Source organism: Leuciscus leuciscus (assembly GCF_965113295.1).
Source record: "Leuciscus leuciscus genome assembly, chromosome: 20".
Taxonomy (NCBI): Eukaryota; Metazoa; Chordata; class Actinopteri; order Cypriniformes; family Leuciscidae; genus Leuciscus; species Leuciscus leuciscus.
Genome location: NC_138744.1, coordinates 12403052 through 12429257, shown reverse-complemented (window position 1 = coordinate 12429257; position 26206 = coordinate 12403052). Strand labels below are relative to the sequence as shown.

Below are 26206 nucleotides of genomic sequence, written 5' to 3'. Positions count from 1 at the left end.
TCTTTAAAAAAAAAAATGTTTTAAAAGATGTAATGGACTGTAAGCCAGCATTCACTTTATTTGGGTCTTTTTTCCAATACAATGAAAGTGAGTGGTGATTGGTGACTGAGCCTCCCATTCTGTCTAGCATCTAATTTTGTTTCACATAAAAAAGTCATTCTGTTTTGGAATAACATGCAAGTTAATGAAAACACAACTTTTTTGTATATAACCAGTTTCACTATACGTTATTGCACTACTAAAATCTACAGCATGTTAAAATAATAAATCTGGGATCTTCAAACAGTATAAGTTTTTTTCCCCCATCTTCCTGTTAATATTTTGAAAGGGATAGCTTATAACAAATATACCACAATGTTGTAATATAGCCTATTGAACCTTAGTAAATTTGATATTTTGGAAGTAATGGTTGAGATCAGGATTTTGCGTGATTCCAAAATATTTGATTCCCAGTTTATTCTAGGAGTTACAAAAAAAACAGGTGGAAATAAGCTCGAAAATGTGCGGTGTGCAGACAACCGCTACCTAAGACGCTCAGTGCTCATCGAGGCAGAACATTTCACCCTCCCTCTTATCAAAGTTGCAAAGTAAACTACAAGAAAACATTCTGCAGTAAATCAAAGTGAGAAAGACATTTCAGAAGCAACTTTTTGGATGCTGTATCCGAGCAGTGCAAAAACGACTGCGTTGCGTGCAGCCATCCAGTTTTTGGTGTATGATGGTAGGTTATTTTTTGATTCCGGTGCATCTAAAATGTATAAAAAAAGGTGTTTAATTAATAATTGATCGTTTTATGTCAGCAGCATCGATGTAAGTTCAAACACTCAAAGTCTGGCCAGGGTAGCAGCAGCAAAATGCGACTTTAGAGTTTGAATGGCTGCAATCGTTCTCGGCTCCCTCAGTAAAGATACTGCCGCTTGTTTCACTTGGCTGCGAGCCCCCGTATGAAATAGGGGCCTGAGAAAGATTAATTCTATACATTTCAGTGGCAGGTTGATTGTATTTTATGCCTGGCCGCATGACTTGTGACCCTCTCTTCTGTCAGGGCTGTCGGAGCAAGCTGGCAGGGGCGTTTGGTAGTGTAGGCCTGAGGTGAGGAGGAATGTGCCCGGCTGCGATCATGTCCTTGGATTTGTAATGAAGTTGTGAGGCTGAAATCACTCACTCCTGCGTTGCGTAGTGGCACGTCATGTTTTATCACAGGGATGCCACATTTACTCAGTCATTAGGGACCGAAAGCTAGTTTATCTCTGTTGCGACCCAGGCAGACTGATAGACACTTCAGGGGTGGCACGTGTGTCAGCACTTTTGCGGTTCAGTCAAGGACTTGACTCCAGATATCGCTGTCGTTCTCTATACGTCTCTGTCTTTCGCAAGCTTGCTCACTCCCACGGATCATCTGACAGGTTGGTTCTTTGAAATAATGTCTGCTATAGTGACATCACTATGACAAAGGACAAATGATTAGATTAACATGTAATTATGCCACCCATAAAACCAGAGAAAAATGTTTTTGCTCAGATGTTCTTAGATTAGATATATTTCTTTGAATAGCAATTATCTCAGATGTTTCTGACAAAATTCGTAGAGACATAAAAATAGACTAGTTATAGTTAGTTGTATTTATTACTTACAAACTTTCTAAGATGTATTAAAATAAATCAAACTAAAACTGAAAAAAAAAATACCCCAAAACTAACAAAAACAAAACAAAAACAATAAAACTTCACCTAAAATTTAATTGAAAATGGAAAATATAAATTTATCTCTGATCTGAGCAGTTTGACATTGTTGAGATACTTTGTTCTTTTTTCCAGAGAAGAATCTGAAAATGATGAGAATTAAAGGGATAGTTCACCCAAACATGAAAGTTCTGTTATCATCTACTCATCCTCACCTCATTCCAAACCAGTCTTTCATCTGTGGAACACAAAATTTGAACCAGTTTTTGTAATGGAAGTCTATGGGGGCCAAAATTTCATTGACGTTTTTAAAAAACTTCAAAATATCTTTGTGCTCCACAATAAAAAGAAGTCATACAGATCTGTAATGACGTGATAGTGAATAAATGATGACAGAATTTTCATTTGTTGATGAATAACCCATTTTGAATCACAGCTGTCTAGGAGAGACAATTGAATTGAAACTTTAAAGAAACCACTTTTTTTAATTTTCCTTCCTATCCTATTGGTCACCGTTTATCTCACCCACAAGTATCTGGTTGCCAAAATATATGCACACACACATTCATGTAAAAACTCTCAGGCATACTTTGTCTTTCTTCAGCGCTCGCGGTGTACGCTCTGTTGATGTTTGTTTAATTAAAAACTGATAATTGTGTTGTCACAGTTTGTTTTTTGTTGAGCAGAGATGAGATGGACAGGTCTCTAGGCAGAGAGAGCGTGCATGCCTCATGAATAGAAATACGATTTCTGTTTATCCAGCTACCACACCTGTGGATTGGCTTGTTCCACCTGAGGCCCTTACCGCCACTTAACTTCCAGAATTTTTAGCAAATGGTGACCCATCACAACAGAATCAAAACTGAATCTATTTTCGTGCTGGTAATAATTACGTTCCTTGCAAATTGTAGAGCTCCAAATTAGAGGGTTTTACATTTGGTCAGTTTGTTTGAGGTCTTCAAGTTCAGCATATAGGCTATAATTTTCCTGGCAGTGCAATATAAAATATGTGAATATGGTCTGCTTGCTTAATCATTATATCAGCATGTTCCCATTAATTTTATGTTCCGAGCATTTAGAAGAAAAAGTCGTACTTGGCACGTACAGCAGCAGCATAGCAGATCTAGTACGCCGTGACCATGTACATTCTATTTACATTAATAAAATGTTTTACAAACTATCACAAGAGGTGTCATAACTCATATATATCTCAAAGGTCACCTATAATCAAATAAGTAACTTGTTACTCAACTAAAGAACTAAAGAATAAAAATGTTCCTTGTCAAAATGTCATGTGTTGCCTTTTATGTTACATTTATGACAAAAATAAAATGCAGTGGCTTAGTGGTCTGAAACATTGGGCTGTCGCACTGATGTGGGCAGTGCCAGTTTTAGTGTGGTATGCAAGATTTCTCAGTTCTGTTCCACCTCTTCACTCTATCCTTTCCTGTTCTCTCTTCCCACCTGAATAAATACAATTTTGACAAACATACATAATGATACAGAAGAAGCTTCTTTTCTTTTTATCTATCTATTTATTTATTTATTTATTACTTAACAGAAAACCTTACTTTGACGACCAGTTTAACATTCTGAGTTATTGAGGTTAAGTTGGGGCAAATGAGCACACTGAGAAATTAAAAAGATTCATAGACAATTTAAGGTGTTCATTAATGTATTAAATCATTCATTCAGTGAATCCTTTCCTTGTTTGCTTATATACATGGTATCAAAATACTACAGTTTCTCAAATTTCCAGTCAGAGAGATAATTAATTCAGGGCAGACATTTTAAATGAAAATGTCATAATCAGCTCATTATTTCCAGTAGATTCCATTCGTCTGTCTTTCATACAACTTTCAATATCTAATGCAAATACATGGAAAATGTGAAGCTTTATGAACTCCTAAAAAATTATTCTTTCCCACCTCTCTTTCTGTCTGTCTATTTATGAGGGGTAATCTATAATGCATATGCCTCGGCTATATGACTGCATATTGTCTTACAAAGGCAGCTCAAAGTGCTCTGTTCAGCGGAAAGGCTAGCACATGCTGACAGATGCTGCAGGAACCTGCAAGAGCATACACCCATACACACACACACACACACACACACACACACACACACACACTGGAGGAGTGAGATAAAGATGAATTGCTCAACGGAGAGAGGGATTACACAGCTGAGCACGACTGATTCAGACAGAATCATTCAAAGCCCAGAGAAGCCATACAGATCGTTCTAGTCCAGCGAGGTAGAATGGAAGAGACAGGGTGAAATGATAGGGGTTTGTTCATGAAAACAATGACACAAAAAAGATACATTTATGATGCAATCAACCAAGGGTCAGAGTTTCGCTGGCCTTGTTAGCTCCTGCTGGTAGAAGCCGTAAATACACACACTGCAGGTTCATTAGCCTACTATCAATTTAATAAACCAAATGTTAATAGCCTATTGCCTCAATATTGCCAGTTAGCCTCGCTCTACCTTTGATCCGCCATCAACAATAGTTCCAAGCTGAATCGCACATCTGAGCAACACACAGTGACAATGATGCTTCGTTCCAGATTGATTCAGTGTGTTTGAATGAATTGCTTGAGTGAATGATGCAGTGGCTATCTAGTTCCTGAATGAATCAGGCTGCATGCAGCGATTATTTATTACAACTTAAAATCCAACATTGTTTCAACTTTAAAAAGTATGTGTTCATGCTTGACTTAAAATAGTAAGTTTAGTTAACTTTAGTTAAGTTGGATATTTAAGTTATCTCAACCAATTTTAAGTTGTTATAACTAAATCGCAGCCACATTTTTTACAGTGTAGGTTAAAACAGTAGACAAGGGCACGGGAAGTAGGGGTGCGGTTTTCACAGGATTGTAAATGCAACACAATTTTTTGTTCATTTACATTTATTTATTTTTAGCGTAACTACACTGACAGTGAGCCAGGCCCAACATTGACGCATTTCAGCCGGAATCGGCCCAACTGTGCTTGCTATCTGGGTAATTTATTTGTAATAAACACTTTAAGTGGGCTATTAGAAAAGTGTTATTTATATGTTTAATTGTGTTAAAAACATACGCGCAGAGTGTGACGTCATTGTGACCGTTGCAGTGTGCTAAGAATTCGCCCGCTCTAAAAAAATTAAATAAAATAAAAAAGATTTTGTCCGCTCTACTCCTGAACGCAAGTCCACGGTCAATCTTGTGTAAGGTGGGCACTTGGCGGTTTTTTGTGTGTGTTAATTTCTATTTCCTGTCGCTGTGCAGGCTCTTTTTATGTATCGTGTAAACAGCCCAATAACCCTTAATAAAGGCTTAGTTTATGTCCCATAGACCGGTCCGTTGCATTACGATTTAAGTATCAATAATGTAAACAATGTGACGTGCAGTCAAATATCCGGGACTGGTGTGTGTATGCTGTTTAAACGAGTGTCCTCACCGATATGCTTGTTGTGTTTTGACGAGTTTTATAGACTAGATATTATGTGGCAACAGATGTCCGAACTCAGTAACGTTAGCCATACTTTTAAAAGAGTAGTCAAACAGTACCCGGATGACCTACTGCTTCCGGGGAGATTCTGAAGTGTGCATATGATGGGTACTTTACTACTCCATGAGGCCACAAGGGAGGATTTGTGAATGGCAGTGAAGCAACGCAACAGTTGGTAGGAGATAATAACAACAAGGCATAGTATGTCTCGACTACACTTACTCATACTAGAACATACTTTTTTAGCGGTCTTACTCAAGAGAGTAGCCTATGCAATTTCGGATGCAGCCTCCATGTTTAAAGGAATCGGTTGAGTATTCAAATGAATCATTCCTGAATGAATTAATCACTCATAAATACGGTCACTTGTCATCATAGGTTGGTATCAATATAAAGGTTCAGTCACATTAGCAAACTTTCGGTGAGATTTTGTGGGCAAAAAAGGTCAATATAGTCTATTGTCAATATGTAGAGCATGAAGCTCACAAAGTCACTTTTGAACCAAGCAGCTTTCTATTGGTAAACGCTGTGAATGTTCGTTCGACCAACTTGAACACAAGCGAAATCTGCGTGGGGAACTTTTTCGCCCTCACATGAAACTCCTGATCACATGGATTCCTATTAAAATGACTGGGTTTCGCCACCTATACTTCCAAGAGCGGCAGTAAATGTGACCACACCTTAACCCCCAGGTGTGTCCGATCCTGCTCCTGGAGGGCCACTGCCCTGCAGAGTTTAGCTCCAACCCCAATTAAACACAACTGAACCAGCTAATCAAGGTCTTAGGCATACTAGAAACTTCCAGACAGGTGTGACAGGTTTGGACACCCTGCCTTAACCTACAGAAACAGTCACCATAAAAATCCCCAACAGTAATAACAGATTGATAGAATGTCTGGAACACGCAAATACAATCGCAATGATATGGAATGATCTCGGAAAGTGCCTCGACAAATCAAATTCAAGGACCAGAACTATAATTATTAATAGGCTATAGTCGATATTTTACCAATGACAGATAGTTTTCTCCAGGTAGGTCATTATATAGAGTACCTCTTTGTGACCAACAACTCTGTAGCTTAATTAACCAAAAAAGATGTTGTAATCTTGTATTTTGTCTTGTATCTTGAGCTTTATATTCATATTTATATTTTAGTCGTCTTAAATTATGGTGTATATCCGATTGAAACAGCTTTTAAAACAAGAAAAAAATATAGGGTGGGACTTGATTTTGTTCATTGGGAATTGATTGGATCATTGTTGTTTGCTATAATTGCTGAGTGACAGGTTGTCCTGCTCTTGTGCCAGTAAAAACGTCATCAGAGACAAGAAGAGATGTCATTGCAAGAGGCAGGGGAAGTTACTTTGATTAAAGATTATAAAAAACAAAACAAAAAAACATGATGTTAATGGATCATTTATTATAAATACCACAATGTGATAAAAAAAAATAAGAATTGTCAATTTTGATTTCATGGTAACTTTAATAATAGGAAAGTCTTAAGGATATGTCTGTCATCTCCAGCAGATGGCAATGTTTAGAGTGGCATCACATCTCCCCCACAGCGCACTCAAAAGCTTGTAAAGCTATTGTGATGCAACAATGCCTTGGCCTGCCTGCCTCCATCCTACTCTGTTATATCCAAACACTGCCTGTCAGCACCCAGATTGAATTTGGACATCTCATTTCCAGCCTGGGGAAAAAGTGTTTTTACAAGGTCAACAATAGGCAGAGGGAAAAAGTGAGAGAGGGATGAAAGATACAAGGGAGAAAATTTCTGCAGTTCAGAGCAATCAATATCTCCTCCTCTCTCACGTGGGAGTTACGATATACTATGAAACTATCCCGTATCTCAGGGGCTCACACACATACGCCGGTACATGAAAGGCGGTCCTATTGTTTGTCCGCTTCCGGGGGGAGTGCTTTATGTTTTTGCAGGGGATGGGGGCCGAGGAGGGTTTTATTGTTTGTGATAAATACATACATCTCCTTAGTGATTACATGCTTGCCTAATTCTATAAAAATTACATACACAAGCATTCAAACTTGAAGGGATAGGCTATATGCTGATAAACAGTGCGTATGTGTGTTTATCTTGAAAAAACACCATGAACAAAGCTTTAACCTCTCTCTCCACCTCTTAATGTGGGCCAAGTGAACAGATCAAAGTAGAAAACCGTACCTCTAGAGGCACACACACACACACACGCACACACGCACGCACACACACACGCACACACACACATTGATATTTACCCCCTACTGATTCCATCAACCCCTCCCTGCACTTTTCCTCCCTACTGTCACACTCTCCCCCTGTTTAAGATTATTCACAATTTCTACAGTTTCTTTGTTTTAGTACGGTTGGGTATCATTTGAATTTTAAAGATTACGATTCTGACAAATTCCTAATTTCATTTGCAATAAGGTAAGAAAAAAAGAAGAAAAAAAATGTAGATATCATTCACATTTATTCAAAGACTTATTCCAAAACATTAAATCTTATTCCAAACAAAAATCAACAGGCTAAAGAACACTTACACAAGCAACTTTTACCTATGGTTTAAAAATACAGCAAAAAAAACTAGCCGTAATATAACTTTCAAGCATTATTACAGAAAAAAATCAGCAATTGCACAAATAAATACAGTTGAAGTTATATATCACAGTTTTCTCAAAGATATTAAGCAAAACAATTGTTTTCAACTGTGATAAAAACATAACTTTTCTTGAGCACCAAATCAACATATCAGAATGATTTCTGATGGATCATGTGACACTGAAGACTGGAGTAATGACTGCTGAAAATGATCTTTGCCATGACAGAAATAAGTTAACATTTTAAAATGTATTAAAATAGAAAACAGTCATTTTAAATTGTAATAATATTTGTAATAAAATTGTTATGTATACTGTCTAATAATTTCACAGTATTGCTATTTTACAGTATTTTTGATCAAAAAAATATGTAGCCTTGCTAGTCAGAATGTGTAAGTCATTTTGTGAATATGCTCTTTCTATTAAACAAGAATAACGAAAGTATGAAGAATTTACAGTATTTTAATATTATATTACTTACAGTATAGAAATGATCTGAAATGAGTGAATCTGACATAAATTATTGACTAAAAAACCTATATGTTCTTGTTTTTGTCTTTCATCAAAAGACAAAACTATGACTAAAGGGTTGGGAATCAAATTCCAATTCTGGAAGCAAATACTTAAGGTTAGGAATTGGATAGGCTACTTGTTCTAAAATTAAAATTCGATTTCTTATTGATTCTTTTGTGTGCATTTTAATATGACTTAAAATAATTTAAGCGCAAGAAGACGTGCGCGCTGTTTTCTTTGCTGCACACACATGCAAAGCACACGCATAGAAAAAGTGATTTTAATGTGATTTTAAACCATTCAAGCGAAAGAAGATTTTCGCGCTAAACTGAGTTGCTAAACGGACAAATACACACAAAAATCTGTTTTGTCTAGTGAACGTAAAAAGTTGGCAAAGAAAATGCATAACAGTATATTAGATCCGTGCAGCTCTTAAAGTGACATTAGTAATAATATTTGTAATCTATATTTCATTTATAAAGTGCAACGTTATTTTACATTTACGTTTCTGTAGGCCTAAAAACCTTAAAACACTGTTTATTTCAATCGTATCTTTTTTCAGTATCTTTTTTCAGAAATCTTTGAAGAATAGAAATTTCAAAAGCATTTATTTGAAACAGGCTTTTTTTGTAACAAAATAAAAGTTTTTAACCACAATTTTCTCTTCAGTACAATTGTTGATAAGATATTAAAGTTGGCATAGCTGCGATTATAATTAATTTATAATAAGCACTATTATATATATATACAAAAAGACTTGCTATTTTTTATTTTATGGTGACTTTAAACATAGGGCCTACAATATTCACAAGGTACCAGTTGTTTTGTGGTGCTTAAACTGTCCCTGTTAGCTGAAACATTTAGGATCAAAATCATCAGTTAGGCTACCGCTAACATGGAGACTCACACTGACACCCATCAGTCAAAATATCAAGGGCACTGAGATCTTTAGGTGTGAAAATGAATTATTACTCTGAATGACATTCAGGATGCGTGACATGGAATTGCGTTATTATTTTAAGTGAAAAATGCATTCTATCCTCAAAATGCATTAGGTGCTTGCAGTCAAGGTCAAAGAATATGCGAATATCCTTTCCTTGGAATTCACAACGCCCACCGCTCTCATCTCATTATCTAAATGACAGGTCTGGGAGAGGGACAGTGCTTTGACTCTTACGCTACCGGTCTTTAGTGCTGGATTATAATCAGCGGTGACACTTGCTTTTCAAAAATCACCTCTGTAATCACATGAGTGTCTTCAGATCATGATGGGATAATCAGTGCCAATGACCATCAGTTATAGTGCCATGTTAAATACCTGCTGCTTCACACACACACAAATTCTTTGTGAAGACATTCATTGACACAATGCAATAGCTCCTTGCCCTAACCCTACCAATCACAACTAACTGCCTAACCTGAACTCTTACCCTAAACTGACCCTTAACCCAATTATAACTTTATCCCTAAAACCAAGTCTTGACCCTCAAACAGGCCTTTAAAGGGGTCTCAGAAAGTGAGGACTGGCCAAAATGTCCTCACTTTATCCTCACAAAAGATAGTTTTAGACACACACACACACACACACACACACACACACACACACACACACACACACACACACACACACACACACACACACACACACACACACACACACACACACACACTCAGGTCCTGCTCAGGTACTCAGGGTGGCATTCAAAATACTGGGCAGAGAGCCAAACTGAAATACACGAAGCAGAACTTTAATTGGCTCAGGCTTTTGAACATAAAATCAAAATTGCCCTTATTTACTCTCTTAATGTACATTTCTTGTCTTATTGTTAATGAGTCATCAGTGCATGTAATTTCAAAGAAAATACATTATTTTATATTCTTTATTTATAATTTTGTTATTGAAGCTTTTTTATGGCAAACAACTAGTCTAACGGAGAAAATAATAAGGAAAGCCATTATCATTAGAACATAAACTGCTACACCATAGGGTTAAAATGATGAAGATAAACTACTTTTTTTTTCTTTGGAACAACATGCACTGATGATTTATTAAAAATAAGACAAGAAAGGTACATTAAGAGACTAAATAATGGCAATAAATTCTCTATTTACTCCTCTAATCAAATGAAACTTTCTTGTTTCTTTAATGATTTGATATATATTACCAAAAATCCATCAAACTGATCCATTATCATTTATTTTTAATAGTGATTATTATAATCTTTACTAAGACAGTCAGTTGTGCACATTTATTCTAATTTAAAATGGTTTCCATGCATAAATAATACTATTATAAATATATAAACAGTTCCAAAAGTTCAGAATTGGCTTGTGTCTCAAAACGAATATGAAAAATTTAAGGAAAATAGGCAATAGTTGCAATAGCCAACACAAACAACTTTTCTTTTCAAAATTAACCAATATATCCAAATCTATTGATATTGTTTCAGCAAATTCACACTTGGCCTGTATTTTTTTTAGTTTTTTTACTTATTCAATATCTTGTTCAATTCAGCTATATGTCAGATTACTGAAGTGAAATGAGTTGCAGACAATTCATGCTGATTTTAAACCAGACAAAGTTGGGAAAATGTCTGTAAAGTATGCGTTTCTCTTTTCCATTATGTGTCATAATTTGATGCTTTTCTGCAACTCTACAATCCTGCCTAGCAGCACCTGTAGTGCTTTAAAAAGGCATCACCATGAAAGTCTCCACATGCTGTGATAAAAGTGAGAGCTCCTTTAGGCTTAGAGAACACTCAGACTGTATAACAGGACTGCTTTGTGCAACAGTAAGGTTTTTTTAAACATGTTTTTTTCTTTTCTTGGACACTAAAAGTGCCTATACCTTTGAGAACCATTTGCCTGCTTGCAGTGGGAACTCGGTGAAGAGTGTGCTGGCATAAATTGATGCGAGTGTGTATATGTAAAAAGGTGTTAAATGAGTGGGTAACAATTCTAAAGCAGTAAAGGGAAGGTTGTGGTTCAAACTCCCTTTAGGGCATCCCATCATGCTGACTTAACTCAAAATGAGCGTTTGTTCTAATGTCCCTGCCCTTCGTTTGACCATTGGCTGAGCGTTGGGGAAGGCACTTAACCCTGGGATACTACAGGGGACCTACATTATGGCACTTAGCATAATGGCCTTGAAAAAACCTTCCTTGCATAAATATATATAAAACCAAGAACAATGAATGAAAAACTTGCACAGAGAGGACAAACTGTGAATCCTTCCTGGTCAACACATAGCAACATTTCTCAGTGATTAGATAAACCTCATTTGCAAAAACTTAGATTTATATTTAATGTAATCTAGAAGGAAACTGATAGAAATGGGAGCTTTTGTGCAGTTGGGAAGCCTTATGGGAACAAGTTAAATCAGTTCGGAGGCAATGAAATCTATAAAGCAGCCCTACTGATAACCTCCTGTACCGCCAACGGGCTTCAATCTGGTATTATAAATCCTTTGTCTTAAATCAGGGAAGTTTCGTCTTCCTTATGTCATTTAGACAATCGTTCAAAGAACAGACTGTTAGTCACTGTTTCTGTACACTCCAGCACTCTGTCTTCTTCACAAAAAACATCTTAATGTTTTATTCCAGCTTTCAAACAGGTGCTGATTCATGGGATCTGAAGGAGGCAGCGTTGTGGACCCATCGATCGTTCCTCTCATCAGTCTGGATTGGGCATGGCCAATTGGCCAAGAGCTCTTTGATTGATTCCTATAATTAATAGACGGTTTCTCCAAGAGCTTTCCCAGGGCAAATTAAACGGCTGTCAGCACTGGCTTAACTCAGAAATCAGGCAACAGTATTCTGGAGTGTTAATGTGGAATGAGTGTCAGGTGTATGAAATTAAACGAACAAACCAGGTGTCCCACTAGGGAAATACTCTGAATTATTAAAATCTCTGTTTCATTATATCAGGGCTCTTTATATTGGTCGAACACACTGATTGTTGGGAGAGAGCTTTATTGACTTATGCCTGTCATTATGGTAAGAGTGTGTTATGTGAAAAAGAAAGAGGTGAACTGACATAGCAGGAATCAAATATTTATGGAAATCCGTTTCCAACTCAGAGTTAAAAATAAAAAAGGGAAATGAGATAAAGTTTAAAACAAGAAATTGTCATATTGTGAGACATAAATTCATAATTTTGATACTTGCAATTGTGAGATAATAAAAAAAAGTCACAATTATGAAAAATAGTCACAGTTGTGATATTTAAAGCATCAGTTCTAAGATATATAAAATATAGCCTAGTCTATGAGATAAAAAGTAAAAATTTTGAAGAAATAAACTTGCAATTGTGAGGGAAAAAAGTCACCATTACAAAAAAGTCGCAATCAAAATAAATGGTCAGTTGTGAGATATAGATTGTGACAATTATGAATATATACAGTAAAATATAGCTGTATTGGAAAAAGTCATAAATTTGAGAAATAAACAAGCAAAGTTGCCATTTTGTAAAGCCAGAGTTATGAAAAAAATCTAAATTGTGAGATATAAAGTGACAATCGTAAGATATTGTGAGATTTAAAAAACTATACGAATAATGAAAAATAGTAACAATATGAGATACTGTATAAAGTCATTCTGAGATTTAAAAAAGACACAATTGTGAGATCTACAGATGCAATTTTAAATTATGAGAAATAAAGTTACAATAATGAAATATAAAATTATTCTGAGATAAAACATCCCAAATGTAAGATATACATTTTTAGTTACTCTTTAAAAAAAAAACAAAAAAAAAACATGCTTCCATATATAGAGGTGAGAAGAGATGGAAATGTGGAAAAGAGAAAGTAAAAGGGTCATGGACAAGTTGATTTATAAATACTTATTCGTTTTACAAGTGACTTCCAAAGATTTATGGACGACTTAAAACTTTTTCAATTTGAGGAGGTGGAATGGTGCTGCTTATTGTATACTATCAACTGTACATTGTAATAATATGGACCTGCCTTCAGGATGTAAATATAGCTGGGTAAATAAGATGGGTGTTTTATGTCTATTCTTGGCAGTAGATTTTGTTGGAATGGAGAGAGTAAAAAGGAAGGACATTTGGCTCAGATGAGTTCACTGGCACCTCAGTTAAAAGCTGCCTGAGCGGGAAACAGTTGTCTTTGAAATCTTATCTTTTAATCATCGGAGCTTATGTGTCATCTCACATGTACTCAAGTGGATGGAGCAATTACACCGCTGCGTTTCCAAGCTCACACTGGACGATGACATATACCATACACACTAAAATCCCTGCTCTCCCTCATAAATTGGCATGCTTTTAAGATCCAGGCTTTATAATAGTGGTGCACATGGCATTTAGCCATCAGGTGCTAGCACAACATTAGAAAACAAACGCCATGCTATCCTGTCATCATATGTCATTGTTGCATTAAAAAAAAGAAAAGAAAACGGAGACAACAATGTGTTCTTTTTGGGTCTCTAACCTCAAAGAACATGATTTATAGTCGTAGTATCCTCGTGCAACTGCCAAAGTTGTCACTGCCTCCACATCCAAATCAAGACAAAACTACCTTTTCCGTTGGGTTAGATCCCTTTTGTGCATCTGTAGGTTTGGAGTTTGCATAGAGTAATCTGGTCTTGGATCATTTTCTGAATCAACTTCCACCAAGGGCTCTGAGCCTTGGCAGCCATTTTGGCTCAGAGGGCTCAGCAGTCACAGCAGTTGCATCTGGAGTGCATTGCTTTCTGACAGTAGACGGGGTAAAGAGCTGAAACGGGCAGATGGGCCAGAACCCCGCTGCTCTGCAAAGGGCATCAGCTAACAACCGCACACTCAGACCTCTCAGACCTGACCCAGCATGGGGAACGCGAGCGAGGGAGCAGAAACGGAGAGATGGATGGATGAGCAGCAGTGAACGAGAAAGACAGAAAGATTTATCATGAACATGGAGGAACGACGAACAGGTGTTGGGAGAGATGATGGATTGAGAGACGGCTTGCAGAGCTTGGATGAGCCTCACAAACCTGATGTGACCATGTTAATCAAGACAAAGGCCACAGGAAATCCAGTTTAAACAAACTGTTTGGATATGCATTACAAAAAAAGGGACACCAAGAATCAACTTTGCCGATAAACTACTTGCTAAACAAAGAAGATTTAATCATCAGAGCTGTACGCAAATTCCCAACATCTAACTATTATTCCATGATGTGATTGGGCATCTGGTTGATTACCAGCTGGTGGTCTGCATGTCTCCATGGCCATCGTGACCAAGCAACATGATTGCGGTATTCTGCAAACATGTGTTGCCATCTGGCCCACAGCGCGAGAGTTAGTGTAGTCAGCAAACACTGTGCCAGTGCAGAGGACTAGTTCATGGGCACTGCCATGAAAATACCCCCTGTTGGCATTTCACACACATTAGAAATTCTGGGCATGTAGTGAATCCAACCTGTTAAATTCCATGCATTTGATTAACTATTTGCTTTGTTTTTGGAAAGAGATGTGTTTAATTTGAAGTTGATAACCATTTTCAAGATAGACACTAAAAATTAAATAATGTTGTGAGGTGCAATGGAATGAGAACAATATCTGTTCACTGGATTATATGGATTCAGCGGGTTCATTCAGTGAAGGATGCGTTAGAATTTTTCAAACCCGTAAAGTCCTATAACTACTGAGTGTATTTTTGAACAAGTCTGTAACAATGTTCAAGTTAAGGGAAGAAGAAGAAGGCGGGAACCGGCGAATATTAATCATAACATTAATAATAAAATAAACAACAAAATGAAAGTAAAGTGGCAGCACCTTATGGACGACTGCCACATATAAACATAAAACACAACATAAATGTCCCAGGTCTTGTCATCTCTCATTCTTCACTGTCATCACTCCTTCTTATTTCCTTCCGGAGCTCCTCTGTGGGACTTGCCCTGCCTGCCTTGTTTTGCACAAAGCCATTAAAAGAACCTGTTCATAAGAGTCATTTTCTCATGTATTGAACTGTTTTTGATTAGTTAGAAAGAACATGCTCATAAGAGTCTTTTACCCATGAATTGGACAACACTGGGCACGCTATATGTTTGTTTTTGCATGCGGAGTATACCACAAGGACAACTCCTTAAAAAGACACGTTTTCTTGCACTATTTTGTGATACACAATTGTGTGAAACACAATCATTCTTCGAATGCTTTTATCAGAGGTCAAGATGACTGTGCCAGTGTTCCAGTTAAAACAGAACTGAACCTTATTTTCCACCTCTTGACAGTGAAGATTGTTAACAGACTAAACCAGGGTTGACTTAGAAAAATCAATACGGCTGATTTCATACATTACAGAGCATCAATCCTCAGTAATTGTTTTTTTCCCCCCTTTGTATCTCAGTGTTTCATTGCCAGCATTTCTTTCTCTTTTTGTTTATTCTCCAGAATGATGACAATATGTATAGTGCACACTGTATAATATAATGAGCCAATCACGTGCAGACTTTGGGGCAATTTTTAATATTTATCAGTTACTTACTGAATATGTATGTTTCTCCACACTGCACTCGAAAATGAGCCTTATTTTATATGCTGATGGTTAAATGAGCCTTTCCACCATTTGTCTTCATCAAAAGCACATTTGAGGATTTGGTCCCATGTTACTGGAGCTCCGAGCTTATCTTTCTTTATAAGACCTGACAATCCAATCCATGAAAACAAAACCTCTCATTTTTGTCTCCTCTGAGCTGCCACATTGAATCACAGGACCAGGTTAACTTGCAATGCTTTAAACAGCCAAACTAGTACTGCCACATTACGTTACATTTACGTTCCTTTATTGATCTGAATGAGGTGTAACCTATACTGAGTGTTGGTTAAAAAAAAAAAAACTCCACAGGAGGTCAGGATTTGTAAATTCTACAATTATAGCCAACGGGACAGAGCTTTTTACACAGAGAAAGGCTTCCTTTGAACACTAAACTGCATTCGTTGGAAGAAATTGGTTTCGCATGTTTATGCTGAGAGCTACATTCTCTGAATATGCACAAAAAGACTGTCAGCTTATATAGGAGAATGAGTAAATGCGACACCAAGTGCGTGAAAGAGCATGGTTTGGTAACAATTAATTGATATTGCTTGTATACATTTTCAGCGGGAGAAGAAGAACGAACATTAAACATGTCTTTGTGTTCATCTTGCCGCATCAGCAGGGTGTGGTGCGATGTGGTGCCACCCAGAGAGATGTTTGACAGATATGCACATATGGAGAATCAGCACTCTAAAGGAGCAAAACTGCAAAGTGACATGATGAGAAGAGAGGAGATTTTTGTGGCTGGCTGTAAGACGTGACAGAGGTCAGACTTCGGAATGATTAAGACGAACATTGACAGGGATAAAACCCAAAACTGAGGCGAGACGCCCACATGAGGACAGTCCCATTGAATGGCGCTCAAGCGCATTACCAGTGTCTCTATGGAGATGATGTTGGGCCATATCTACAGTATGACAGGATTGTGTGTCTTTCAGTGACGGCACGTGTGTCTCGGTGTCTAGTGGTTCAGTATAGTCAGTGTAGCTGGTACTGAGTGTGCCGGTGTTATCAAAGGCTCTCTTTACACTGGCAGCTGAAGAGGTTTCTCGCTGCCGGCTCTCTGTTCCTATGCCTCCTTCACACTCGGAAACAAACAGCACGTAAAACACTACACTCGCCTCTCTGACAGATACACACCACAAAGACTTCCGGAAAGACTTTCATCTGGATGTTTTTTGTCTTCCTGTTTTGCAGTCGATAGATTTTTTTGCACAGGAACCGGCCAGCAGTGGGCCGACGTTTTGAAGACGATGCTTTTATTGTCCATCTTATGACACTAAATATAAAAAATGTTGTTTTGCTATTAAATATAAGGCTGAGCAAAGCCTCACAGGTGTTATGTGTGCGTTTGCCAGAATCATTGGGGAAAGTGATCCACAAGGTCGTTGTAATTGAAAACCGAATGATGTCTGTGTGCAGGTGTATTGATTTAGTGTTTAATTCTCTCAGAGAACTGAGAGAAAGCGCAATGTTCCAGCATGTTCCGTAAACATCGGGCTGCAGGGGGATGGGTGAATGTGCAAAAAAATACAAATAAAAATCAGGTTAAATTTTCACATATTTAAAAAAAATATATTTATATTTACCACACATTTAAATAGATCATAATAAAATGTAATGCAACGTGCAAGGACATCTTGGAAAATCATAAGATGACTCATACTTTTTACTAACAATAACATAATTTTAGCATTTTTTCTTACTGTAAAAGTACACCAACTTGTATGATCTTGCTGAATACAATATAGATTTTCAAAGTAAATTATAAGGTAAATCATACCTTTCACTTATTTAATAAAACATGCATTTTACAGTAGGGTGAATTCAGGTTGATTGATCAATCATCCTGAATTCACCCCTATATTACCATTTTATCTAATTAAAAATTTCACTGTATGGATATGGTAACTGACACTTACCAAATTAGATTTTGTAGAATTGTAGACACTGTAGAATATTTACATAACAGTAGTTAATTTTCCTTGAAAATATATTTACTTTAAATGGCAGTTTTAGATTGTCATTGAAATGCCCAACCACATAAGAACACTTTGGTCATAACAACGTAGACAAGCATTCATCAGCCACTTTGAAAGTCCTTTTCTTTTCTCCATATTTTTTTACTTTTGTTCTGACACATTTGTGTGTGTTAACGCAGGTCAACACTGTTCAAGTGCAAACGCATGGCTAATCCCCAGAATGGTAATTATGTATGTCAGCAGCTTTCACTACTGTGAAATTGAGTCATGTGATAACGGTCAAGGTTTTTCAAAAGGAGATTTGACTAATTCACAGTATACTCTGCAGGGTTGGGCTGAGCTGGACCACTGCTGAAAGACACAGACCTTTGAAGTTAGCTGTCTATACCTCTACCTCTAGCTCTCAATCAAAGCACACGGTGCTCTGACTCACAGCCCTTCCAAAAACCGCAGCAGGTGGAATGGACAGAAAACACTGACTAGACAATAGTAGTTTGTAATTTTTCCAAATGATTGAATGTGAACTCTCGTTTGGGAGCATGTGTCAGCCCTAGAATTAAATAGAAAGAGATATCTGTGAAATAGGTCTTTTCAATTATTAAAGAACAGATAAAGTGACGATAACAGGAAAATATAGTTAAATGGAACAATAGCAATATAAGATCTTAATAAGCCAGCAGGGAGGGGAGCACATATCTGGACCCCGTCCCTTCCTGGATGAAACCTCTTTCTGCACTGCATAACTAATACACTTTTTTTTTTTTATTGTTTAATCCATTTTGGATTACTATGGCCTACATAGCCTGTGTAGACCTTTTTTAAGGCTCAGTTTCTGATGACTTCATATTTTACCATAAATCATATTAATATCTTTGAAAAATAATTCATATCTCTGTGAATTATGTAAATAGGCTTTTTCAAGAAAAAATTTACACTTGTTCACCCGAATGTTATTTTCAAAACATTTTTAATTTGGTCAAATCATGCAAAAATTATATGTATTTATGCCGTATGTGTGTGTGTGTGTGTATATATATATATATATATATATATATATATATATGCATGCAATGAGATATGTTTTTGTAAGACAAAAGTCAGCTATTTCCAAAAATGTTCAGTGTCATATCATTTCCACTACAGAATGATATTAAACAATATATGATTTGATATGTGGTGGAAATGAAAATAGCAAAATAACAAAAATAACACAAATCTCCTGTGTTACATAAATACACTGTTGGACATTTTAGTTGACAAATAGTGAGACTGTGAAAAGTGTTTCAAGACAGTTTATTAAGTCTAAGGTTGACGACCATTGTTGAAGAAACACCTAATGAGAAAAGTTATTGGCCCCATTTGAACTCTTGTTAAATATAATGGCCTTCACAATTGTCAGACACTTTTAAAACTTAAATTCCAGAATCCCCAGTGAGCAAATTAGATTAGACTGATAGTTTTCGAATATAAGTGGAGCTGAATCTAGATTTCCTTGTCTGGCTGCTGCGGAACTCAAGTGTCACCGTGCTGCTGCAGCGGCGTTCTCCTCCGGTGATCACACGTTATTGATTTCTAGAAGAGATGACGACGCTGCAGTTTCTTCATTCACTGCTGTGTCAGACTCCCGCTGCTAAAAAATGGCTATTTGACGGTATAATCTGCGGTGACAAGTGCGTTAATCTGCTACAATAGCAGAGAAACAGCATCTGTGGGTGGAGCCTCGGGGTACATTCAAAGAGTTGAAGAAAAATAATACATGGAGAGAGAGAGAGAAAGAGAGCGTAGAAACGAGGAACAAACTATTCAGCCTGGAGAAAGAGAGAGCGAAAAAGAGAGTTAGGCACAAGCCACATCTGGAAATTAGCCAGGGGTACAGCTGATACTAAACCTCCAAAACTATCCTCACACAAATGTCAGTGAGCAAACAGAACAGTCAGGGCAGAGACATGGGAAGCAATGTAAATGGTGAAACCTCAATCCTGGGGGCTCACCTTGCAGGGGACACAAAAGACAGGACAAGTCCCAGGGAGAAGAGCAGAACAATTTGTGTGACAGAGAATTAATGCTAATTCACACTGCCAAAACAACAGAGGCCATTGGAGGCTATATAGGCCTACAATAGTTAGTTCTATGCCGTATATAAATTAAGAGAGTTCCAGTCTGTGCATTTATTAGTGGTGGGGATTTCTGTAGATACATTGTTAAGCCAATAGGTGGCGACATTGACTGTCTGTATGAGTGAGTCATTGACTAATTCATTCAGGAACGCCTCTGGTTACATTTTTTATGAGTGATTCATTGAATAATTTGCTCAGTCATTTAGAAATCAATCAAGAATGAAAGAAGTCTTTATGAAGGAGTCAAGAAATTCTTCACTCAGCTGATTCATTCAAAAACACTAATGCTGAAAAAAGAAAAACATACTAGAATACTACTCTTTCTATTCTACCGTAGGCCTATCTCATATGGCAGGAATAGGAAGAATAGAATGATGTTCCAAATTCAGAATGATTCATTCAGGTATTAAACAAATGAGTCATTATGAGTGATTCAATTAATCATTCACTCAACTAATTCGATCCAAAACACTGGCTGCATCTGAAATCGCATACTTTTCAGGCGAAAAAACAGTATGTGACAAAAGAAGTCTGAATTCACAGTTAAGAAGAGGCAAAAAGTACCCAGATGATCTACTACTTCCGGCGAGATTCTGAAGTGTGCATATGATGGACACTTTACTATCCCATGAGGCCACAGGGGAGGGTTTATGAATGTCAGTGAAGCGACGCACCTGATGCTGGTAGGTCACATGATAATGACAGCATGGTAGATGTAGTACTATAACTTAACACTCATTTGAAAGTGACCTATAACATCCTATGACATTAAATTAATGTAAATCAAAAAGATCTCATGGATGTGGCTGATGTGGTTCGTGGCACCAGCTGGCTGCAGGAAATGTGGCATATGCAAACAATTTTGATGTGGTTCTTTTACATTTACCCGCTTTAAATGCACAATGCCCATCATGCTAAAAATGTTGTTGTTGTTTTTTTTTTGACCAATTTTAAAGTTTTATTACATTTCTGTTCCTGAATCCACCGTTTTGTTGGGATAAGAATAAACTTTTTTTTTTTTTTTGGATCAGTTAAAGGTATCCCAAACTTACTAAAAAGTTTTGACCATCACATACTGATGAAGTGATGATCTGATCCAGATTAAAACCAAGATTGGATTTTGTGATCCAATCTGATTTCAGAATCCTTTTTCTTTTGAACTTTTGAACAACTGGGCCCTAGTTACACCCTCCCCAACAAACACCAACATTTCAAACATTGTACAGTTGACTGTTAGATTTAGATTTTTAACAAGAGCCTTTAAACAATCTATTAACAAAACCACCCTAAGTGTTTAAAGTGAAGATTATAAACATGCTTCTAAGAGTTCTGTTATATACTATAATACTTTGATTTCAGCATTTGAAAGGTGAACAGCATACAAATCATTCTCTTGTCTCCATTTTGCAGCTTCTGCTCTGTGTGAGAGAAAAAGAGCACAAAACTGCAACCCTGGCTGAAATGAAAACATGGTATTGCAATTAAAAACGCTTATACACTGATCTGTTAGCATCTCATGTCAGTCAGCATAAGCTCAGCTTAAATACATTTATCATTACTTTAAACAGAGTGGTGTCTTGCTGCAAAAAAAATTAAAAGTTCAAGCCAATTACCCCCCCCCTTCATTAGGCTTCGGTTTTTATGCTGTTGAACTCTTTAAGATGGATGGACTTTCACTAACGTCTTTATTTGATTACGAGCCAGTCTTTGAATTTGAGTTTTACATTTAAAAAAATGATGACAAAGAATTGTTTCTAAGGACCTTTGCTCTGTCAGCTCTCGACTGCCGAGAGGAAAAAGAGGAATTTTCCACAGACTTGGCAATTTGTCTTGTTTCTGCTCATGTGTAACTGGGCTACACTAATCAGCATCATTTATGCAGAAAATGTTTAGGCAACTTATTCTGTGTTTGTGTGCATATGTGCAACAAACAGAAATACAATTTTGCATTGGTCTTTGATGGCATTTAGAAATGTTTTATTCTGTTTTCAGTTTCAGTTTAGTTTATGTTAGTTTTAAAGGTAGGGTAGGTAATCCTGTTCAGAAACACTTTTTTTTATACTGGGTGAAATGGTCCTTCCATCCTGATAGTAGTCAATACATTATGTGTTTAGAAAAAGGAATTAAAAAAATCAGACCTCTGTAGCAGCTGCAGGACAGTAAAAACTCTGACCAATCACTGCCATTCGGTGCGAATGTAAAGAACCAATCAGATGCCTTCATGTCTCGTGCCCGCCCCGAGCCCCACTGCGCGCGCTGCCCTGCGTGCACTCATCACATGTCACCGTTCCCGGAAATATTCAGCTCAAAGCACCTGCATGTGCAGTCAGCGAAGGCAAACAAGGCAAAAACTACTTCCTCGGACCCTGCCCGCACTCTTGAACGACCTCCTCTGCTTCGCCCTCAACCCCGGACCTGTCCTCGAACCGACGATGCGGTACTTTTCTCCGGACTCGGAGTGTACGTTAGTCTTCATTAGAGTCAACAATGTTTTCATCATGGAAACTCTTACATGCAAAACACCGTATATGTTATGAATCTTACACGAAATTCATCTTCATCACAGTGTAACTGATGGTAATGGAAAAACGTGTATCAATGCAACCTGTTTTTTAGTTTTGCCTTATAAATATAGCTCGTTACCGAATGAAACTTTACCATTATCGATATGCTAGCTTGATAGTGAGTACTAAAAGAAATCTTATTTGTTTATATTCATAGTGATAAAGTTAGGTATTTTATTACATGTGATTCTGACATGATGTCACTGTATGTACTGCGCTCCTTCCTCTCCACTCGTCTCAGGTAATAAATGCGTCTTGTTCCAGCCTGAGCGTTTGGCGTCGCGCGTTCATGTGTTTTGGGGGCGTGGCTTTGGAAGGAGCTCAGAAGGGAGGGGGTGGAGTGAATGGAAATAATGAGCTGTGTTTATTGCAGATTAAAAGGTCTACAGTCACTCGATTTTTAAATTTTCTTTTTCAGAGTACTTACATTTTAATTATGTATTGGTATATAAAGACAGTTTAAACAAATTTGGAATGTTTTTTTTTTAGAAAAATGATTACCTACCCTACCTTTAATGATGCATAAATAGTATGTGTATACATTTAATTATTTTATTTTGAAAATGACTTTTGGAAAATTCGTTTTTATTTAGTTTATCTTGAATATAAATGTACATGTATTGCATTCATGGTATAGTTTTTGTTCATTTGAAAACTAGACTCCTATTTTTATTTTAGCTAACAGTGATATTGTTTCTAGTTTTCATCTTAATGTTTTTCATCATAATAGTTTTGGTTAGCAATAATATAACCTTGGTCTGTGATTTCAGTGTGTGTGTATTTGTATGCCTATGAGTGTGTGTGTGTGTATGTTTTTGTACTTGCTCTCAGGCCCTGTGGCTCATCTGTTTAATGAGGTCACTCTTTGAAAGGGAGAGAGATTCAAGTGTTCACCGTGAAACTAATTTAAAACCAATTCTTGCTTCACCCTGGAATTACAAGGGGATCGAAGGGGTACTGGAGAACCTCACCACAAGCTTGAGATACTGTATACTCTTGGTTTAATAATGAATCATACTGTATAGCTTTCACGAGAGAGAGATAGTATGTGTGTGTGTGTGAGAGAGAGAGAGGTAGAGGTAGAGAGATGAGGATAGGGAGGGAGGGAGGGGGACTTTATTTTGTTATGCTAGATGAAATGGAACAGAAAAGTAATATCACACAATTGTATATATTTTTATATATATATGTGTGCAATGTTTAGTACAGTACTAAAACTAAATAAACTGCATGGACGAATGATCTTCGTCTGCATGATATGCACATCTGGTTATGACCAATGAAATGGTTTTTATTTGAGTTTGCATGCAATAAAGTTAAGTTGTGATGTTCAAAGTCTTCAAGAATTGTGTTGAATTAGCATAATATTATTTCACTAAAGTGACCAAGCAGCAAAAATTCACTTTTTTTATGCTCATCTGGGACTCTAATAGAGTGAGACTGGACTTTTGCCTAATGAACTAAAATCTACTGTATATTATAGTCAAAACATGCAAATCCAGATTCCCTTTGCTCTTTTGTAATAAATGTGCTCATTATAAGTATATTTAGACATAGTCTAACTTCTTAAAACTCACACCCCCCGGCCCAACGAGACCATTTATTGAAACTAAGCTGAAGTGGGTTTTTTTTTGCGAAATATAACGTCTTATATAGACTGAAGACATTTTGGCTCCAAACAACATTGGGATAGAATGACCACTGACCCCAATTGGAGAGAAAAAATGACTTCTCTGTTCAAAAAATATATTTCACATAAATTATATTCAATAGTTAAATACAATAGTAAAAAGTGTATAAGATCCATTTAATACAATGTGTCTATCAAAAGTCAACAGATATAAATGTGCCCGAAGATCCAATTAATCAAATATATTTTGAGTTTAACAGAGTTGAAGTAATCAGAAATGTATGATAATACTCTACGCAACCACAACCTTGAGTGGCATTTCCCCATTTGCTCCTGACATTCTGTAATTTAGTGTAGACGTTCCCAGATCTTTAGCATCACATATGGATGAGTGTATAAATTCAAAACTGCTGTGCAAATTATTTAAGCAGCAAATAAAGACATTGCTTTATTCAGAAAGACTTGATTAAGCTGAGCAATCTGTCTCTTTGCTTGACGATCCAGAGTGTTGCTTAAGCCAATGCATTATCTGAGAGGAAACATAGAGGATTGAGCTCAGCTAAATGTCAACAACCTGCAGCCATGCAGCACTGCAGCTTTGCCTTTGTTTGTTCTTTTGTCTTTACCCTCTTTCCATTGCCTGTGGTGCTAAACTCTGGGGCAGCAGATTTGGCCTCCATTCCTTCCTGCTTTCTCTCGCTCTCTCTGTCTCGCTGTTTCTCTCACACGTACACAAACATTCCTCACCTTACCCCTCTCTTTGTTTCTCTCTCTTTCTCCCTCCCAGAGGAGCGTGGTCCCTCTGTATTCCTGTAGGGAGTGCTGGCAGCATGTTCCGAGCCCCTGAGATGCCAAGCTGGCACTGCCTGCTGTCAGATCCGTCCATGCTGGCTGACCTCGCCCTCACCACCCCAAATGCCTCCGCCAGCCAGCCTGAAGCTGTTGAGTCACTTCCCTTTCTCCTTACCACACACGGGTACCATCTCACTCAAAACAGTGCTGCACTGTCCAAAAGCTACGGTAATGCAGATTTTGCCACCAGTTTTATACTTCCTCACATTTGGACAGTAGTAAAGAGAATGACACAGTTAGTGAAAACCTTCTGGTGTCTCCAAAAATGCAACCGTTCCAAAGCCTAGTGCACTGTCTGCGAAGGTTATTACTGAAGGTAGGCAGCTTAATTATGCTGTCTACTGAGATACCTTCTTTTTGACCAAATTTTACAGCAGCATTGCATGTACAGTATAAGCAGAGAATGTAATCCTAGATTGCTCAGTGAGAAATAAATCGACAAGCTTGGTGGGAAAAAAAATCAGATTTTTTTAACTACATTTTTAATTTAAGGAAAAAAAATGTTTCAATGACTTTGCAGGTTATATGTGGCCAGGCCACTTTCACATTGGTTTTCATAGCAACAACGCAAACTTGCATAGACTCATCATATATACTGTATGTAAGCAATGGATATTTCACCATTGATTGTGTTTTTTATGAGGGCGGTATTCAAATCATAACACATTTGTAGTAGACAACAGCATATAAACCAGCTGACATAACCTGTTGCACAAACAAGGGTCAGTGTACTTTTGAGTCCATTCCTTTTTCCTTTTTTAAAAAAAGAAATCAAATATGGAAGATGCAGCTTCTTCTTTATTGATTCTAACACTAATGAATAACCAGATCCAAACAAAGTTTTAACATATAAAAATGATACATTTAATTTCTAGTGTTTTTGTGTCACTACACAGAAAGCGTCCTATAGCACCTCACTGAAGTGGGCGGTAAACCAATCGCTTTCAAGAAAACTTTAGTGTCAATATGACTCACATCAATATTTCTAGTTTCTCAAAATATCTTTATAAATTTGCACACCCAAAAAGATGTATGACATTGATTACATATTTAAAGGGATAGTTCACCCAAAAATTAACATTCTGTCATTTACTCACTCTGAAGTTCCAAACCTGTATGAATGTATTTTTTTCCGCTGAACACAAAATAAGTTATTTTGTAGAATGTTGGTAACCAAACAGTTGATGGGCCTCATAGACTTCCATAAAACATTTTTTTCCAAACTATGAAAG

General features: G+C 37.1%; 1 long non-coding RNA gene across 2 annotated transcripts in view; it reads left to right on the top strand.

The window, feature by feature from the left end:
- The first annotated feature begins 100 nt into the window (after window positions 1–100).
- LOC309483193 overlaps window positions 101–26206 on the top strand; it is a 42269-nt gene continuing 16163 nt past the window's right edge. For both annotated transcript variants that reach the window (XR_014200510.1, XR_014200511.1), the window contains exons 1-2: window positions 101–1406; window positions 24910–25142. This is a non-coding gene — a long non-coding RNA (uncharacterized lncRNA). The remainder of the gene's footprint in view (window positions 1407–24909; window positions 25143–26206) is intronic.